We start from the raw sequence: 20599 nt of genomic DNA, 5'->3' as shown, positions 1-20599 counted from the left end.
TCTGTCTCTTGGGAGTCAACTAGTCTTGAACCCTCATATGAATACAGTCATGAATTATTTGTTTTTGGGTGACTGGTTTATTTCACTTAGCATAATGTCCTCCTTTCTATCCATGTCGTCAAGTGTGTCAGAATTTCCTTCCTTTTAAGAGATAAATGATGCTCCATTGTAGGGGTATACCACATTTTGCCTATCCATTCACAGACACTTGGAGTTCTTCCACATTTTGGTTATTATAAATAATGCTGCTATGAACATAGGTGTACAAATATCTGTTTGAATCCCTACTGTCAATTCTTTTAGGTGTATACTCAGAAGAGGAACTGATAGATCATATGATAGTTGTATTTTTATTATTTTTTTATTCATTTATTTATTTATTGGTACTGGGGAAAAACCTCAGGGGCACTCAACCACTGAGCCACATCCCCAGCCCTATTTTGTATTTTATTTAGAAACAGGGTCTCACTGAGTTGCTTAGCACCTCATTTTGCTGAGGCTGGCCTGGAACTCAAGATCCTCCTGCCTCAACCTCCAAAACTGCTGGGATATTTTTTATTTTTTTCGAGGAACCATCATACTGTTCTCTATAGCAGTGGCACCATTTCACATTCCTACCAACAGTGCACAAAGGTTCTGATTTATCCACATCCTTGCCCCTGGTTACGTTTTATATGACAAAGTATACTACGGGGACATGTTTGCTTCATTTAAAAAATGCTATCATCATATCTGCTTTATTCTTTTTCTCTTTTTCCCTCTCCTCAAATATACATCTCATGTCAAGTTTTTTCTTATGAAAAACTTTGGACTTAGTATGGTTTTGATTCTGGGAAAGGGGACAGAGAATAATCATGCCACTAAGATGAAGCTTTAAGGTTGACAGCTATCATAAATGATATCTGTGTGGCACTTAACACCATATAAAACTCTTGTATTTATTACTCTTTGATTCCCATCCTACAAGGTATGTAATATGGCTTTCATATTTCCTCCTTTTATAGGTGGAGAAACTGGGACTCTTAGGCACTAATCTGCCCAGGTTAGATAGCCACTGTCATACTGGAAATACCTGTTTTTTTTTTTTTTTTTTTTTTTTTGCAGTACTGGGGATTGAACCCAGGACCTCACTAGGCAAGCACTCTACCACTGAGCTACACCCCCAGCTCCACCTTCCGATTTGGCCCATTTGGTTCCTTTCCTATGCCATGGTGAGACTTCTCCAGTCCACTGCAGAGGCACAGGCACAGAGACCCATGTGGTTATTCTCCTGGATGTATGACTCGATATTCTAGGGGAAAAACAACTCCAGACTCAAATACTTTAGAATGCTAGGTAATGTCCCATTAATATCTGTAATGGCCACTGCCTAGGGACCTCTGTGAACCCTCTGAGTCCTGCTGTTGGTGCCAATGCTGCTGCAGCAAGGAACATCAAGAGGCTTGGATCAGTTTCTGGTCAGTACAACCAGATTGCACCTCATCTTGATTCCCCCTGGACATCTCTTATGTGTTCCTCCTTGTAGAATCTCTGGTATTATGGCATGGGCTACATGAAGGCATGTCTCGTCTCTTATACATGCATGTTTTGAGTAGTGGATGAGTTAAACTTGAGGACCACACTTGCCCAATAGTTAAAGAGTGTCATTTACCCTCTATCCTCCAGGAAGGCATTCCCAAGATGCATTCCATAAAATGTTTTTCAAAGACCTGGGACCATCTGTTACCTTTTATCCTTAGCAGCGACCAACTCAATACTGTATCTAATACTGGTTTACGCTCCTTCCATCTTCTACAATTCCTTATAGAGCTGCTTTTTGGGTTCACTTGCCCAATAATACACTTGAACACAAACTTCCTCTTTTGCTCTCTCAGGCTTTGCTTTCAGGGGAATCTCTGCTAGGATGGTAAGTTCTAGAAGTAGTTCTGGGAAGCAGAGCCTCAGGATGGGATCTTGACTGATCCTTTCCCAGTCAGACAATAAGGACTCCATTGAGGTAGAAATAGGAAGTGATAATCTGGCATGTAGTAGCACCAAATATATTAATATTCTCTCATGTAGTGGACTAGACTGAGGCAAAGGTAGAAACTTCGCAGTAGGTTTAGCACTTAACAATTTGGGGCCAAAATAATTATACAGATTATGGTGAAGCTACCTAGGAGATTGAAGGCACAGCCTCATCTGGCCTCCCATGTCAGTCTGGATCCTGATGTGACACAAGTCAGGTCCTGAGGTCTTGAATGGGGATGTTTGGGCTGACAAGCCCATGTATTTTAAGTTCCTGTTTTGCTTGAGCTATTTGAACCTGCAGAAACCGACCTGTCCCTCTTGCTAGAGGAGAGAAAGTTCTGATTGATTTCCTGTAAACATCACCTAAGGCAAGGGTCTCCAAAGTTATGCTGTGGTCCTTTATGCCCACACTGTCCCTCTACTGCCTCCAGACTCATACCCAAAGTCAGCTCTGAGCTCAGCCTGAACAGAAAAATACAGACCTTCCTCTAGCAAGATAAAGCTTACATACACACACACACACACACATGCGCGCACAAATGCCCCACACACAGCCCTCCACATCTGCAGTGTTCACATACATAGATTCAACCAAACTTGAATTGAAAATATCTTAAAAAATTGCATCCGTACTGAACATGACAAATTGTTTTTCTTATCATTGTTCCCTAAAAAATACAGTGCAACAACTATTTGCATAACATTTGTATCATATTAGGTATTACAAGTAATCTAGAGATGATTTGAAAGTATGTGGGAGGATGTATGTAGGTTGTACACAAATACTACACCATTTTTTTTTTAATTTAAAAATTTGCAACGTTTCTCTAATTTGTCTGTCCTCCTCACATGGAGGCCAGGCGAATCTTCTCAGTTTCATTCCAATTTTTGTTTATGTACTGCCAAAGTGAGTATTACTATGTCATTTCTTAGGAAACTTGTGCATCCACAGATTTTGGTATCCAGTTGTGCAGTTACTGAAGGATGAGTGAGTTCTGTGGAAGAATGTCCCATTGCCTGACGGTCAGCACTGTGTGGTTTGGAGTATCTCTCAAAGGCTCATGTATTGAGGTCCCCAATGCAGCAGCACTCAGAGGTGGGGCTTTAGGGAAGTGATTGCATCACGAGGGTTCTGATCTAATGAGTGCATTAATTCATTCATAGCTGAATGGATGACAAGGAGGTAGTGGAAACTGGTGGTGGTGAGGCATGGTTGGAGGAAGTAGGTCACTGGGGTTGTGCCCTGGAAGGGTATTTCTTGAGCTCAGTTCCTCTTTTTCTCTCTGCTTCCCAGCTGCCATAAACTGAGCAACTTTCCTCCAACCCACCTTTCTTGCTTTCTGCTTGCCTCAGGTCCAAAGCAATGGCACCGGGACTAAAACCTGACACCATGAGCCAAAGTAAACATTTCCTCCTCCAAGTTCTTCTCAGGCACTTTGTCACTGTGATGAAAAAATAATGCATTGACCAGATAGGTCAAAACCCATAGAGCAAAGTAGGATTAGGTCTTCTCATCAATACTGCCGGTCACCCACTCCTAATTTGTGCTTCCTTTGAAACCTTGAATTTTTTGATGACTGAGTCATCATAATGGTTCTTAAGAATTTGAAGCTACTAGTGACTGAGTTATCATAATGGTTTCAAAGAACTCAAAGCTACTACCACCATCCGGCCACTTTGAGCTCTCCATGTCAAAGACCAGTAGGCAAAAGAAGGAGTTATTACTCTGGCAGGAGATATTGAGACTGATCATTATGAGAAGCTAACATTGTTGCTGATCATTGGGAGCAAAAAGGAGAATACTAGCATGCAGGGGACTCACTGGGCATCTTTGGTACTTTCACACCCAGCAACAGCGATGAATGGACAACTGTAGCAGTCATGGCTCAGCAAAGGCAAGGCAAATGACGGTCCAGGTCCCTTGGGGCAGAAGGTCAGGGTCACTCAATCCAGTAAGCAACCTAACCTGTCCAAAGTCCTGGCAGAACCAAAGACAATTTGAAAAGGGAGGTAGAGGAAGAAAATGTTGATTTTCATTACCTTCTAAGAATCAGGTACAACAGAGTAGACTATGACTTGCTTCTCTAGCTAACTGCTTTTAAATCTTTTTAGGGATTACTACTAGCCACTGACGTGAAGGGAACTCTGATGGATTCAACTTAATGGAAAGAACAAGAGATGTAAATGGGGCAAGGAGACATAGCCAAGATGCATTTTATATGAAGCGAGTAAAATTGAACCTATGTCATCTGGAATAGTGACTAAATCTATGATTTTCAATGTTGTTTTTCCCCCTCCTTCTTTGGTACCTTTTTGCTTTTTCTTGAGATCACTCCCCAAAGAAACTACCTACACGCAAGTCTTTGTCTCATGTTGTGTGTTTAGGAGAATTCAGGTCATTCATAATGCATTTTAACACACAGTCAAGCTCACAAGAAAGTAAGCTGAAGCCAGAGTGATGAGTACTCAATAAACAGACTGCCTATGAGCTTTAAGTTTTTGATTGTTTTAGAGGTGGATTAGGTCTTTGCTTTATGCAGGGAGAAATAGGACCTCTACATAGAGAGCCTCTAGGGGCTACATCATCCGTGAAAGGGTGAATTGTAAAAAAGACCCATTAAATTTTTTTCATATTTTTATTGGTGCATTATGGTTGAGATGGAATTCATTGTTACATATTGGTACATAAACACAATATAACAATGTTGGTCAATATCATCCCCCAGCACTTCCTCCCCCTTGCTCCCCGCTTCCCACTTCTTGCTCCCTCTTTTTTACTGATCTCCCTTTGATTTCCATGAGATCCAACCCGCATTTTTTCCTTTTTCCTCTCCAGCTTCTGCATATGAGAGAAAACATACATCCCTTGACTTGAGTTTGACTTATTTTGCTTAACATAATCATCTCTAGTTCCATTCATTCAAAGGACATAATTTCATTCTTCTTTCATTTGTCCTTCTTTGAAGGACAAATTATGTCCTTCAAAGGACATAATTTCATTCTTCTTTATGGCTGAATAAAACTCCATTGTGCCTATATACCACATTTTCTTTATCCATTCAGGCTTGTTCCATAGTTTGGCTATTGAGAATTATGCTACTATAAACACGGAAAACATGTATTGCTATAGTATAATGACATTAATTATTTTTCTTTCAAGTTTTAAACTAGAAACTGCATATATTATTCTATGTAAATTAATCACATACCTCTTTAGGTTGAATTCCAAGGAGTAGCATAGCTGGGTCACATGTTGGTTCCATTCCTAGTCTTTTGCCTAGTGGTTTCTGTGGTGGTTGTACTAATTTACAATCCCACCAACTGTGTGAAAGTATTCCTTTTTCTCCACACCCTCTCCAGCATTTATTATTGTCTGTATTCTTGATGACTGCCATTTTGACTGGCATGAGATGAAATCTCAGTGTAGTTTTGCTTTGCATTTGCCTAATTGCATTGATATTGAACATTTTTTTCACGCATTTTTTTTCTATTTGTATTTCTTCTTTTTGAAGTGTCTGTTTAGATCTTTTGCCCATTTATTAATTGGGTTATTGGACTTTTTTGGTGTAAAGTTTTGTGAGTTCTTTATATATTTTAGATATTGATCCTCTGTCAGAAGTGTAGCTAGCAAAGATTTTCTCCCATTCTGTAGGTTCTCTCTTCACATTCCTAATTGTTTTCTTTGCTGTGCAGAAGCTTTCTAATTCAATGCCATCCCATTTATTAACTCCTGGCATTATTTCCTGAGCTGTAGGGGTCCTGTTGAGAAAGTCACTGTCTGTGCTTATCTGCTAGTGTGTTGATTCTATGTTTTCCTCTGAGAGTTGCAAAGTTTTGTTTTAATTCTTAGGTCTTTGTTCCATTTTGAGTTGATTTTTGTGCAGAGTGAGAGATAAGGTCTGGTTTCATTCTTCTACATATGGATAACCAGTTTTCCCAGCACCATTTGTTCAACCAATCTAAGCATCCAACCCTTTTCTAGGCAACCGAAGGTAAACTTTGCTTATTATCATTTTATTGTAACACTGAATTCTCCACCCAGGTTGTGAGTTTGGTTTTTTTCTTTACTTTTGGTGCTGGGATGGAGTCCAGGGCTTTGCACACACCAGGAAAGTGTTCTACCACTGAGCTACATCCCCTGTCCAGCCATTTTTGAACATGCATGTATGAAGGCTGATACTGAACTGAGCATGCCCAACAATGTACCCACCTCTACATGTGATGATGAATATTTCCTCTATAAATATGTATGTTTCCCTAACAAAAGTCCCTTGCTTTCTTTGTTCAGGGAGAGGAACTGTTTTGAAAATTATCCCCACTGTTTGAAAATTATCTTGCTGCAAATAACAATAATTTTTTTAGAAAAGTTATCTTTTCTCCAATGTGAGTTTTTGTCACCTTTGTCAAGGATCACGTGACTGCATCTGTGTGGGTTTGCCTGAGTGTCTTCTGCACCATTGGTCTGTGTGTCTGTTTTTATGCCAGTCCCATGCAGTTTGTTACTATAGCTCTGTACTGTAATTTGAAGTCAGGTGTTGTGATGCCTCCCGCATTGCTCTTTTGGCTTAGAATTGCTTTGGCTGTTCTGGGTATTTTATTCTTCCAAATGAATTTTAGGATGGTTTTTTTTTTTTTCTTCTAGTTTTGTGAAGAATGTCATTGGTATTTTGATGGAGTAAGATATTAAATTTTAAAGAAGGAAATATAGCAATTCTATGCCAGTTGTGGGGGATACAGAGAAGCTCAGCCTAGAGTTCGTTTCCAGGCCCTGTCACTCCAGCTGTTGGTAATATTGGGAGGAAATGGCCTGGATGGTGACTGCTTCAATGCCTGCCTGGCCTGCAGAGGGTCCCTCAGTAAGAGAACACCTTTCCCAGGAGTCAGCCTCCAGGGGTGGCTCCAGAAGGGCGGAGGTCTAGCCTTTCAGCCCTGCCTGGGACAGCTCTGCTCATGTCATCTCTGCAGCGGGAAGTGCTCCATCACTGCCTTGGAGGGAAAACACCCTGATTTGCAGAGCTGCCAATTTCTGTGATTTTAACCTATAAAAATGATATCACTGAATTTGGAGGTGGGAATAGATGCAAATAGTACGTATCATGTGGACTTTCTATGATACACATGGTAGCTGTAAATAAACTCAAGAACCTACTTTTCCAGTCATGTAGTAATTGAGAAGTAATGAGCTTTGAGTGTTTATTTTCAATATTACATATACACACACACATATATAGATACATGTATATATATAATTGTAGATTTAGATAATCTAATCTCTAATAATGATTCTATTTAACGATTGGCCCACAAAATTCCTAAAAATGTCACAATTGTCACTTGTGAGCTGGTAGGAACAGACTTTAGCACCCTGTCCCATATATGCTCCAGAGTTCCCCGGGCTCTTGACTGAGGCTCTCAGAGTAGGTCACAGTTCAGCCTGTCCCTCTTTCCAATCCTAGCTTCTGACCCTTTCCACAGGCATGTATCCAATAACTTCTGGGCTGTTTAGTCAGCCAGTCTTCTGCCCAGGTGTCATTCATGACTTTTTTGTGGTGCTGGGGACCAAACTCAGGGCCTCTTACCTCTCAGCTCCTGGGGCATGCCCTTGATGCTCTCTACCACATTCTCTTTTGTCTATTCTCTGCCAGGCTCTGATGGATGTAACCTCCTGAGTTTAAGTTTACTACATCCTACCTGAAGGATGCTGCCAAAGGTCCCTCTGTTTTTCTAAAGCCCTGGATGCCCTTGGAGCTTTAAGTCTCAAAGGCAATTCTGATCAGCTGAGAACAGGAGCCAGACAGTGAATACTCAAGCTCATGACTTTGAAATAATCATTCTGAGAGGACTTTTCCTAAGCTTCTTGGAGATCACAGTGGTATTGTGCATCTGTGAACTGTTGCCAATGGGAATGGCCTTTATATTACCTTTTCATGTTTTCCTGTCTCATAAATTTCAGTTTTGTTACTCCTTCTTCCTCACATCACCTTCCAGAGTAAACTGTCTGCATCTGAGTTCCATCATTCTCTGCTTTGGGGTTTGGGAGAGGACCTCTACTAAGATATCTGCTGGATTCCAGTTTTTCCCCACAGAAGAACATTCTACTCTTCTCTCCATAGTTTCTAAATATAGCACAATGTTAAATACAGCAAATATTAAAATAGCACTTATATTGGACTAGCTTCTGGGTACCATAATTGATGGTGCTGGTTTGGAACCTCTGAGAAGCAGATGCCCAGGCAGAATTGGTTAGATGTGCAAAAGATATACAGCTGTCTATTCATATCTGCAGGTCCTTCTCACTGATCACAAATGTTATTAGGCCTATGGTGGCTGCATTTGTACTGAACATGTATGAATTTTTTTTCTTGCAACTATTTTCCAAATAATACAGTACAACTACTATTTCCATAGAATTGACACTGTGTTGGGCATGATAAGTCATCTAGAGACAATGGAAAGTCTATTGGAGGATGTGTAAAAGTTCTATGCCAAGGCTATACAAGTTTATCTAAGGAACTTGAACATGCTCATATTTTGGTACCTACAGTGGGTCCTAGAATCAATTTTCCAGACACTGAAGAACTGTATTGGATAAACCTGTATTAGAAAAGAAAAATCCGTGCAGGAGGGAAGGAGGGCAAAGGTCTGGCATGTGGTGCAGGTGTGGCACTTGGGAATGAAGAGAAGGTGTGGGGAATGATGTGGGATGAAGAGCTCCAAGGTGGCTCAATTGTAAAGGAGCTCTGAGGGATGGTGGGAGTGCTGGGAGCTTGTATCAGGCAGAAGTGGTGCAGCTCCCATGTTCCTACCAGGCTCAGTCAAGGGCTGGGAACTGCTGGGGGACGTGTGACCCTGGTGTGAACACCGTGTTGGATCCTAGAGTGTGACAACTAGAGACAGTGATGCGCTTGTGATTTGAGACCTGTGGGAGTCACCTTCATGATGCCACTGAGATAAGAATCTCCACCTAGAAATAGAGGTATTGGACCATCACCGAGAATTTGCCAAGCGAGGTTTCTACCATCTTAGCTCAAACTGAAGGATAGCACAGAATGACCAAGGGAGAAGGATGGAAGTGAGATTGACAGGGTGTCAGGGAGAGGAGGGAAGGCTCACCCACTTTGTGTAAAGGGAGGCATGCTTCTGGAGAACTTCTTGAAGAACTCCTGGTATGTATTATTCAGAGTTTGGGGACACATGTGAGCCCAGAGTTGCCTGAGAAGCTTCAAGGACACAGGCCAGTCAGAGTTACCTGTGACTGGAGAATGAGGACACCGAGCTGCAGTGTCTTCAGCCTGAACGTGTAGAGTTTGATGGGTGAAAAATGCAAGTGTCATCTGTGGGCCAGCGTGGATGCAGGGAAGGCTGCTGGGTCTGCCTACCAGGGCATGTTGCCCTGCAGAGGTTGTTTTTGAGCTGGACCAACAGAGAGGAAGCTGAAGAGGAGGCTGCAGGGAGAGGACAGGGCTCCACTACCACCTGGGAGAATACAGGCTTCACTTGTGGAGGGGACACAGAAAAGGAAAGCAAAGCTTACAAAGGGTCTTGGCTTCTCACATGGGCTTCTGGATTTGGGTCAGGCTGGTGGATGGTGGGAGGAAACTGGAGAAGGCTAAATGGAGCAAGATTGAGGTTTTGATTTGGACTGGACTAGACACTGGAATACCAGCAAATCAGAATGTTTATTAACTCCTGAAAGTGACAGGAAAAGCTATAAAATCTGCCCTAGATTCTTCCAAAGGAAAAGGGAAATAGGATAGAATAATTTGAAAAGACAATAGTGTGAAAAAAAGTAGTACTATTTCATGATTTCCCTTCACCATGTAATTCAGGTTACTAAGAAAAGAACTTGTATAAAATATTGCTCAATAGTCTGAAAAAACGACACTCCCTAGACAACAACAACAAAGAACAACCTAAATTGGGCAAAGATGGACTTTTATTCCATTGTCGTTTGAACCCAGAGGCTCCAGTCTCGCTTGCTTTTTCAAACCTTCTAGCTGCACTGCTTAGGGGAACCTCAACATTTCAGGTAGAACTGGATCTCTGAGAAGTCATCAATTTATTTATTTACTAAGAATGGGGTCAAGGCTTGCTTGAATCCATTCAACAGTGCATAGGCACATTTGGTGCTTGTGAAACACAGAAATAAGCCTGCTTTTAGAGAATCGCCTGCCTATTCCACAAGCCCTTTCAAAGACCGCTTTGGGCTCCGATGAATTAGGAATCCTACCGCCTTTCAAAGTTCGTCCCAATTCTGAACCCCCAATTTTCCTGGTGCCTGTAGTGAGAAGCTGCTCCCTCTTCTGTCCTAAGCGGAAAACAGCAGATCCCACTCTTACGTTCCCTGCCCAGTGGGCGCCAACTCAGTCTTATTCCTTTTCCTGGAGTCTCCCTACGCTTGGGGACAGCACTGGTCAGGGACAGCGGCCGGTGCCGCGCCCACCGCTCTCCAGGAGCTGGAGCTGGACGGCGCGCGCGCAGGAGCGAGTGCGGAGCGGCCAGCAGAGGGCGCGCAGGCTCCCGGCGGCGGGACTGCGGTCTGTGGCGCGGGGCGAGGGGCGCGGGCCGGGAGGAGGCGCCCGGGGTTCGGCTTGTGCGTCTCCGGGCGGCCAGGAGGGGGTGCGCAGCGCTGTCGCCCCGCGCCGCCCTCCCGCGCGGTTATCTCGCCGCCCGGCCGCTGTCACCGCGGACAGCACCTCCCGAGCAAGGAGCGCGGGGTGCGCGGCGCGCTCCGAGGCTCTGGCTGGGCGGCCGCCGGACCCGCGGCTTCTCTTTGTCCGGGCGAGGCGTCCGGAGCATCAGCCGCTACCGCGGCCGACGCGGCAAGCGCCCAGGCGTGGTGCCCGAGGTCCCGGCCTCGGCGCCGGGCTGACCCCTGCTCCCAGAGCTGGGCGGTGGCCTGGGCGGTGCTGAGCCGAGGTGAGTGCGGGGGCGCGGAGCCCAGCGCAGCCGCCGCGGGCGAGCGTGGGCGGGCGGAGGTGACAGCGTACGGGAGCGTCTCCAGGTGCGGGGGCGCCCCGCGCTCTCCTCCAGCGCCACCTCTGCCGGCTCTCTGGGCAAGTTTGTGGTCCCCTTTTGCGGAAATCTTGACCGGTCAGTCAGGAGTCCAGACGTGTCGGTTAATTGAAAACTCCTGCTGGGAAGGAGGAGGAGGAAGCGTGTCGGAACCTGGTCCAGGATGAGAGTCTTCTTAAGGGCAGTGGTGGCCTGTGGACATCTTTCTTGGCTCTTTCTGACCAAGGTGAGCAAATCCTCTTCTGCACTGTCCAGCGTGATTGCGATCGCGCTGGACTCCGGCGCCTGCCTTCTGGATCCGACCGGAAGACAGGTGCTGAGTTAGGGAATGAGGCGGCCAGGATCCGGGCAGCGCAGCATTTGTTGGCTTTTCTGTCATCAGAACATTCATTCTTTTTTGCCCACATCACCTGCTCCGACTGAGACCTTGCAGCTCATTTGGCACCTTCGCGGGCTGCCAGGTTGAACACCCCGTGTTTCAGAAGCGATGGTAGGTTGGTTAACGCGACCCCCCACCCCCAGTTGTGGATAATTTGATCTGTGTCTTCGTCTTAATATAGTATGAATGTGTTATTTCCTTGGAGCTATGCCCCCCCCCCCCCCCTTCTGAGCCTGTGCGCAGAAGGAATTTCAGGCTCACAAGTGATGTTACTACCATTCTATTTTAAATACAAACACGGAAAGAAGTACACTTGGCAGGATACCAAAGGCGCCTGTACTCCATGTTATATAAGTGCTTTAAAAATATTTGCTCATTGGTAAAGTTATGAGTAATTACCAGAGCATCTGAGAAGAGCGCAGGAAGTCAGACCTGTAATTTCTGCTTCAAATCAAAACTTTCCTTGAAGATAAGCATGACCTTAACTAGAGATAGCATTTTCAGATAATATAGGGCCCTTTAAAATATTCATTAGGAAGAACTCTAAGGTTTAAAACACAAAACAGGTTTTGTAAAGTCTATTATGAAAATTGGTGAGAATTCTTTTGACCTCTCACGGATAGTGATAGAAAAGAGCCCACGGATTTCCTTTATGACTTTCAAACTACTGGATGCATTTATTTTGTCATTTGATGGAGAATTAGTAATCATGAGTTTCCAGTTATTAAAGATTTCTCTTCACTCGCCCTCTGCTCACATTTATAGTTATTTTTTCAGGTAAGAAGAAGACACAAGTAGAAAGCATCAGTCACACTGATGTTTAGGCATCCCCTTTTGTCACCACCATATTCTGTTCTAATGGATTTGGGGTAATGCCTTGGCATCTATTAGGTTAATAGCTCTCCTGGAGATTCTTATGTGTAGCCAGAAGTGGCACCCATTGGAGGGCACTGTTTCGTTTGTTACTTTGTAACCTAAGGTGTGGCTACAGTGGTTTAAGGTAAGTAAAAAATGTGGGATTTGAACCATGAGAAGAGAAAAATGGTATTGGAAAGGAGCTATGTTGACGAATTTTGCCATGTATGTTTATGTATTTCATCTAAATAATTTTTTTACTTTTTTTCTGTCAAGAATCATTGATGTTTATCAGGGACCCCTAATCCACGTAGAATACTAATGGGAGCCCTGAGGAGTACAGTTCAGTGAGCAGAGGTAGCTGTTAAAGTTGAGTAGCGGTACCAGAATATTCCTCTATGTTTACATGATAAAATAATCAAATCTCATTAAAGATTATTTTTCCTATCAAATTGAAAACTTACTATGTTATTGCAGTATAAACTAGTCAATTAAGTGTAAAAAGGTTTTCACTGTTTTTAAGCTTGGAAGGAAATCTTCCTGCTGAATCTGTTTTTGGTTTACCTTATGTAATTTCAGATATCCAAACCTGGGAGCAGATCGTATGCTTTATGGTTTATGGTAGGCTTATGTAAGAACTACAACTGTGCTTTTGGTACTCTATTAAACTCCCTGTTTTGGCTATTACATAATTGACACGGAACTGGGCTGTTGAAGCCAAAATCGGGGGAGGTTGCACAAACCCAGTCCCACATACACACACACACAGAGTTTTATAATGAATTGCTGCTGCCAAATTAGAGGGAACAGCAGAGATGGTGGTTTGTGAAAGGGAGATAAGAATAGCGTCTGGAGGATTGATGTAATAGAAAACTGTTATGCTTAGTGATTTTCTAGAGATTTGAATGCCGCAGTAGAAACCTCTCCAGTCTTTTATATCTCCCAGCAGAGGGGGATTGACTGGGAAGCTAATGAATCTTAAACTTCAGGTCCCTCACCCAGGCATCTTTGGAAGCCATGGGAGGGGTGCTCACAGGGTCATACATAAGTTTGTACTTGTCGTTTTGAATTCTTTTTTAAATAGCGAGGTTGCTCCCCCCCAAATTCCACAATTATATAAATCTGAGGTTCCACAAACCCTGGGTCTACTCCTGCCTCCGAGTTATGTTCAAATGCTAACTTATAAAATCACCTTTTCTTATTTTATTTATTTTTTTGTTATGTATGAAAAGATAACCAAAGGAAAAGAAATCTGGGCCAATGTTGTAGTTGCAATGTTGTAGCAATGCAGATTGCTAGAACCTAGGATCGTGGAGAACTCCTGAAATTGGGACATTTCCTGGAGGGAGAACCAGCCCTGAGCCTTGTTATCCCATGAAGGGGACTTTTTTGGATCTGAGTATGAGCCAGAGGTGGAGTACAGCAGAGAAGTGGGCGGGGATGTGAGGAAAGTGGGTTAAAACTCTTCCACATCTCAGAGGCAGACTGCCAAGGGGAAAGGAAGGAAAACAAAAACAAAAACAAAACAAAACAAAACAAAAAAAAACAACAACTACTAAATGTTTCATTAATTAAAAGTTAATAGGAACAGATAGCATCGGGTCCATGGGAGACCTTTGTGTAAGCTCCTTAGCTCTGTCTCTAGTAGGAACTTTAAATAGTGAGCAGACATACTCAGATCTAGAAAATACCCTGCAGGAGACAAAGCAGGTCACTACATGAGCTATGAACTATCAACTTGCTCTGATTAGCAGTTTTTATGAGCAAGTGCATCTTATTATAGTCATCAAACCACGTTTGAGAGAGTTGCTGAAGAGTTGAGGAGTTTCCCTTTTTTTCTGAAATGATTTCTACTTTATATCTGAATTTGAATGTCTTCAGATCTTTTCTTCTTGAACCTTCCCATCAATGCATGCATCTCATGGACCCCGTCCATCATCCATCATACACCCATTAGTCATTCACCATTCATCATCCATCCACCCATTATCCATCCATCCACAGAAACTCCTTGACCTGACTTTAGTCAGGGTCCCCCTATGAACACATTTTCCAGCTAGGCTTCGATTTTAGTCTTATGACGAATTATTTTATCCTCCCCATGCACCCAAATAAGGGACTTGAAAACTCTCTAACGGGGTTTCTAGAAATCCAAGACCATGGCCATGGAGTGACACAGCCCTCCATGAGTCCCTGCCTGGAAAAATTCAGTTGTCCTCAAAGAATTTAGCTTTTGTTCTAGCTAACATAGGACAATAGACTCTTGCTTCTTTTACTTAGAGCATTCATTTAAGAAAGAAAACAAATACAGTTGTAAGTCCTTTCTCTGTCCCTTTGTCATGGATATGTGTGTCCTGCTGCCCAGGAGTCTCTTTCTCAAGGACCTGAGGCCATTCCTTTGAAATGTGCTCATCAGGAAGGATAGGGCTCTGTTCCATTCTCTGAGGGAGAATAGGACCTAACTTTGGCAAGCATTAGTTAATAGACACAGAGGGCCAAATTGTGTTGACACTGGCCATCCACTTTGCTTGCTTTTTATAAGTTTTGACTTCTTTTCTCTGAGCTAGCAGTCATTGCTCCTTCCTCATTCTCCCTTTAAAACATCCAGTCATCTCTGCAGAATCAGAGCAGAGTTCATTTCTCTACTGAAGTTTTTATCCTGTACTACTGGATAAAATTTGTCTTTATTGCCTTTAACTAGTATCTAGGTTTTCTCCCTTTATTTTATTTTATTATATTTTATTTTATTTTATTTTTTGTGGCATGGAGATTGAATCCAGAGGTGCTTAACCACTGAGTTACATTCCCAGTCCCTTTTCATATATTATTTAGAGACAGGGTCTCACTGAATGGCTGAGTGCCTCACTTAAGTTGCTGAGGCTGGCTTTGAACTTGAGATTCTCTTGCCTCATTCTACCAGGCCACTGGGATTACAGGTGTACACCCCAGCACTTGGCTTCTCCTCGTTTTAAAAAGACCATCCTGCAAATACTTCTGAGTGTCTCTGTGTGCCAGGTACTGTTTAAGTCATTAGGTATAGAACAGTGAACAGAACAGACAAAAACTGTGTCCCTGAAGAACTTACAGTATAATATAATTAGGTGAATGAAGTGAAGTGTTTAATAGCTCAGGTAAGGGATGGTACTATGGAGAAAAATATATCAAATATGGGAGAAGAAGAGTGTGAGATAGAGAACTGCGATTTCCCACTGCCTGAGATTGTGTCAGTGAATGCTGGTGTTGCTCTAGGTTCTCAGGTTCTGTGGTGGCTAGGAACCAGGAGCAACCAAGGGCCTCCAAGGGCATCTGGAATCCAGCCTGGACCATCATCTAAAGAGGAGCAGGGAGGGAGGTTGTGTATCTTCATTGACAGCTTCCACTGACCTGTCATTGCAAAGGGACCAGCAGGCAAGTTCCATTTCAGCTTGGAATCCCTGCAGTCCTTCTAGGAACACATTAGATCTGTGATGGAAAAACAGAAAAAGGATGTTGACAGTGGGGACCACACTACTCTTGCCCGAGGAATATCTTAATGCCTGGAATCAAGAGTGACTTTGAGTGACACTGAGCCAGAGCGAACCCCCTGGCCCAAAGGTAACTTGAGTTGGAGGAAGAGAAATTGTTCAGGGGCTGACTGAGGCCCCTGGCCGCCCAGATGGCTACCTTACATCCGATAAACGGAAAACACACACACACACATGTGTGGACCTGGCTCAGGCGCTCATGGATCTCTCAGTGCAGGTGGTGAGGAAGACACTGGGAGCAGTAGCCAGGAACTTCCTGGTGTTAGTTACAGCCTTGCTGGACACACCGGGGTGTGGGACAGGGGTGTGGGACAGAGACGGGTAGCCGTTTACTTTTTCAGGCCATTAGCTTATAACCATCTTTAACCCTCAAGAGCCAAAGAAAATCTTCTACCTGGAGGTTCTCTGAATCGTTTGCTGGTGGGTAGGGAGCATCTTAGCAGCCTGCCTGAGCACATTTGTGGGTGACATCACAAAGGTGACACCAATGGGAGACTAGAGTTCTTGCCCCTGGGTTCATCACTGGCACCGCTGGTCATCGGTGACGAGTTCTGCTTCCTCAAATATTGAAGTTTGAACATGAAAGAAGCACGTCGAGGCAAGCATAAGGAGTAGGTTTTATTTCAAGGTAGTAACACAGACTTCTTCCAGGAGGGGAAAGGAGCCATGGCTGGTGTTCTGGAATCCCCAGAAGTGAGAGCACCCTGCCTCTTATAGACTAAAGTTTCCTTGTTCTTCTGCTCTCTCCCCCCTTATCTCTCTCCTTCCTGCCTACTTGGCCCAGGAGATGCTGGTGGAATGACTAAAAGGTGAGAAGCAGCTGGGCAGGGGGAAGAGCCAAAGGGAGTGATCCAGGCAGGATGCAGCCTCCCCACCACCCAGGGGGCATTAATTAGCCATTCCCTGTCCACAACCTTTTGGGAGGGGTAGGATAGGCAGGTGATCTTGGTGATCAAAGGGTTCTGGAGACATTGGCATTCTAATCTCCCAGAGACAGTCTCTAACTTCCCAGATCCAAAGCAGCCTCCACTTCCTGAATTCCACGATCACCTGTCTATCCTAACTGCCTGTCTTTAATTTGGGCTTCATCATCACTTCATGTGGCTTCTTTGTGTCTCTCACATGCCCTTCAAGTTTCAAACATGAAATTTGAAGGATTCAAGGCTCTTCCTATGTGTTTGATATTCTTTAGCTTTTGTGAGTGGACCTTCTAATTGCTTTTGTTATATAACCAATTAGTTTAACATTTTTATATAACATGAATGATTGATATACCAAAGGCTTTTGATTTTAAGATATCATCATGTTTTCAAACTCTTATCTATTCTAACCTTCTTGAGGTTTTTTTCCTTATATTTTCTAGATAGACAATTCTATCATTTGCTAAATAAGTAGTAAGTAAATATATGATTAGATGAATGAATAAATAAAATAAGTGATTATGCTGGCCTCTTATTTCTAATGTATGTTTTATCATCAGAGTTTGGTTATAAGTAGAAGAGCTTGTAAATCGTTAGCTCTATCTGTTTTATTTTTAAGAAAAGATTGATTATTGTCTTTCAGGCAAATGTACTTCCATTGTCCCAGAGAGGATAGGTGGTATTACCCCTTTTGACTTTTCTTAGTCTTACTATCCTTTGTGTACCTAGAGGTCTGTTGAAACAGTGGGTTTGGTTCCTGTACAGAAACAAAAGTGTTTACAGTATATGTGATTAGGGCCAAACCAGTGTTCATGACAGTTTGATAGTGACTTTCAGAAGCTCACCTGCAGAAAGGAAAATCCAATGCAGCTCCTTAGTTTTTATAAGGACTGTAATGAAGCAAATAAATTTTTCCAGAAATAAGCTAATATTGATACAGTGATTTTAAGAGCTTTTCAAAAGCTCAGTGGAGAGTGTGAAGTTTAGAGCCATGAATTACAAGAAACGACAATAAAGCAACAGAGGCAAATAATGCACACTTAATGGGGAAGTTAAATTTCCACACTTTCCCTGACTGCTATTGCAAAGTACTAATCTGAAAACTTAATATGAACACTATCTCTGTTAATGACAGTTTAGGAGAAGTAATCTCAAATCATCCAGAATTAATTGCTTTTGTACTAAGCTGTTTGAAATCACTCACTCAAAATAGCTTCTTTCAACATAGGCAATCTTCCCCTACCCACAAATAATTGTATTCTCGGGTTGGAAATTTTGCCATGTATTAAGCCAGACACATTTTTTTTTAACTCCTAATTCTTATATTACAATCAGTTTATGTTCAGAGGAAATTAATTTGAAAACTGAAATCATGAAGCAGAATAATTTTAGTTGAAACTGATATTTCTAAACCTAATACATTTTCTCTTGGTGTTCTGTGGTGTCTTGGGAAGTTTGTGTGGTGAATATGCCAAACATTACATTTAGTTTCCTGAATAACACTAGTAAGAATTATTTTTTAAAAAAACCCACATCATATTAGTTTACCTGAAAACCAGTAATGAATTTTTTTTACTGAGTTACCTAACTTTCCTCTACTACAAGATTTATGAAGTTATTTTAGTGTAAGTACATTGTCTTCCATCCCCAAACTTCATACTGAAAATCTGCTTGATTTTAAGATTATAATATTGAAAATAGCCTGAGATATTGCAATGGAATATAAATGTGAGTTAGAACTAGTATCTCAGTTTAGTGAATTAAAAAAAAACAAACAAGCAAGCAAACAAACAAACAAACAAAACCCAGAAATGTGATCTGAAAATCACATTTAGCTCTGAGGGGCTACTCAGGCACTTGACTCAGACACAAAATTTAAGGAGGTACTAAAAAAGTTCAGAAATAAAAATAAAATTTTCATGTAATTGAAATAATAAAAATCCATACAAAATGTCCATAACGAACAAACTACCAAAATTTTAATTGAAGTCAAGATCGTATTGGAGCCTGACACAAACGGAAAAATCAATAGGGTTGATCCTGTGTTCTCTTAGAATTTTGATACTTGGATCATCATGGAATTTTTGCTTTAATTTTGATTTTAAAAATATTGCATTAAGATATTTATCTCAGAAGTACATCTGTGATGAAGTAAAGGATATTCTGAAAATTCTGTCTATGAAATTGACCAAATTATAAGCATGTACAAATATGTTACAATGAATTTCCTTCTTACTTATGATTATAGGGCATGAATAAAATTAATTAAAAATTTCTCTCTTATACATCAGCAAAGGGAAAACTGGTAAAAATAAACTAAAGACAATATTTTTTGAACTGTAAAATTAACTGAAATCTTTCAGCAATCTGAGGAGTGTTTTTTCAAGAAAAAGGACTGAATTTCAGTGAGAACAGTGAACTTTATGGCATTTAAACTCACCTTATTTCCATTCACCCCCTACTGCTCCATCTAGCAGTATCCATATTTTGAAAAATAACCTAGAAAGCATTCAAAGGGAAGGAGCAAATTTGCAGCTCTCCAAAAGCTGTGTTCTCATGAAATGGCTATAGTATGGCCTGTCTGGCAGTTTTCGAAAAACTTAATTCTTTAAGTTTTTTTTTAATTTAACCTACCTCAAACTCATTCTATGTGACAGCCCTGAGGCGTTTTGTTGAAGAGTTATCAGCAATTGTTTGACACATAACTGCCTGAGGTGGTGGTGGCAGTTGGGGTTAGCAAAAGTTTGACCAAAAATTTTAAAAGGAAAAACTGGGAAAGGAGATATCTAGGATGGCTTAAAAAATCTTTTAGATAGTCCCTGGAATCTAGAAGGTTCATGTGCATGTGCATATTCAGGAAAGACTAGCTGACATTGAAGCTCTGCACAAGTTGGAAGAAAAGGCTAATGCAGAGTTGTAAATTCCCTTGTGGAGTGTTGAAAACATGTACAGACACACAGAGACCCTCAGAAAAGGTTGTGAGACACATTGGCTCAAGGTTTTAGAGACACATCTGTCTTATCTTTTGTTGAACATTGATGCTAGACTTCAATTGCTGCACATGATAAAGAAAATAGACCTAAAATAATTAGTCCAGGAAATTGGAAAACAGTAATAGGAATGACAAAAACAACAAATATAAACAATAAAAACTTTAGTGTGGAGGGTTGAATTTGATATTTGAAGTTGTCTTATTACTTAGAATCTGGTTTTTCAATACAAAATTACAGCATGCTTAAAGAAATATGGAAAGTAACTATGCAGGGAAGGAAATAAAAAAAAGATCATTGGCCTTATTAGACAAACAATTTAAATCAGCCGTTATAAATATATTCAAGTAGCTCGAAGAAACTGCATGTTAAAAACCAAAAGAAAGTATGAAAATGATATTTCACCAATAGAATAATAGTAGAGAGAGATTATTAAAAATTATGAAGTCGAAAGGTACAGTGATTAAAATTAAATCACTAAAGAGACTCATCAGTAGATTTGAACTAGCAGAAGAAACAATACGCAAACTTGAAAATAGATTAATTGAAATTATTTAGTTTTAGGAACAGAAAGACAATAAATGAAAGTAAACAGAACCTCCGACTTATGAGTACTAACATATACATAATGGAAGACTCAGAAGGAGGAGAGAGAGGAAAAAAGGGCCAAAAACACTACTTACGAAACAATGGTGAAACATTCCCCAAATTTTATTTAAAACATTAGTCTGCATGTTCAAGAAGCACCATGCACTCTGAGTGTAAGCACAAAGAGATCCACATCCAAGTGCAAGCTGTCAGAAGTCAAAACAGAGAGAAAGCAGCAAGAAGAAAGTGAATCATCACAAATGGGAGATCCAAAATAAGATCAACGACTGACTTGTCATCTGAAATCATGGGTCCAGA

At 41.6% G+C, this 20599-nt stretch overlaps 1 protein-coding gene across 3 annotated transcripts in view; it reads left to right on the top strand.

The window, feature by feature from the left end:
• The first annotated feature begins 9891 nt into the window (after window positions 1-9891).
• Window positions 9892-20599, top strand: part of MTUS2 (microtubule associated scaffold protein 2) — a 599410-nt gene continuing 588702 nt past the window's right edge. For 2 of the 3 annotated variants that reach the window (XM_079138562.1, XM_079138560.1), the window contains exon 1: window positions 9899-11251. The gene's annotated coding sequence lies outside the window, so the exon portion shown is untranslated. Of the gene's footprint in view, window positions 11252-20599 lie in introns of all 3 variants that reach the window. The other variant, XR_013763613.1, reaches the window with a different exon arrangement.

The sequence above is a fragment of the Sciurus vulgaris genome, assembly GCF_902686455.1.
Source record: "Sciurus vulgaris genome assembly, chromosome: 4".
Classification (NCBI taxonomy): Eukaryota; Metazoa; Chordata; class Mammalia; order Rodentia; family Sciuridae; genus Sciurus; species Sciurus vulgaris.
The sequence above is the reverse complement of the archived record's forward strand: the minus strand, read 5'-3'. Positions and strand labels throughout refer to the sequence as shown.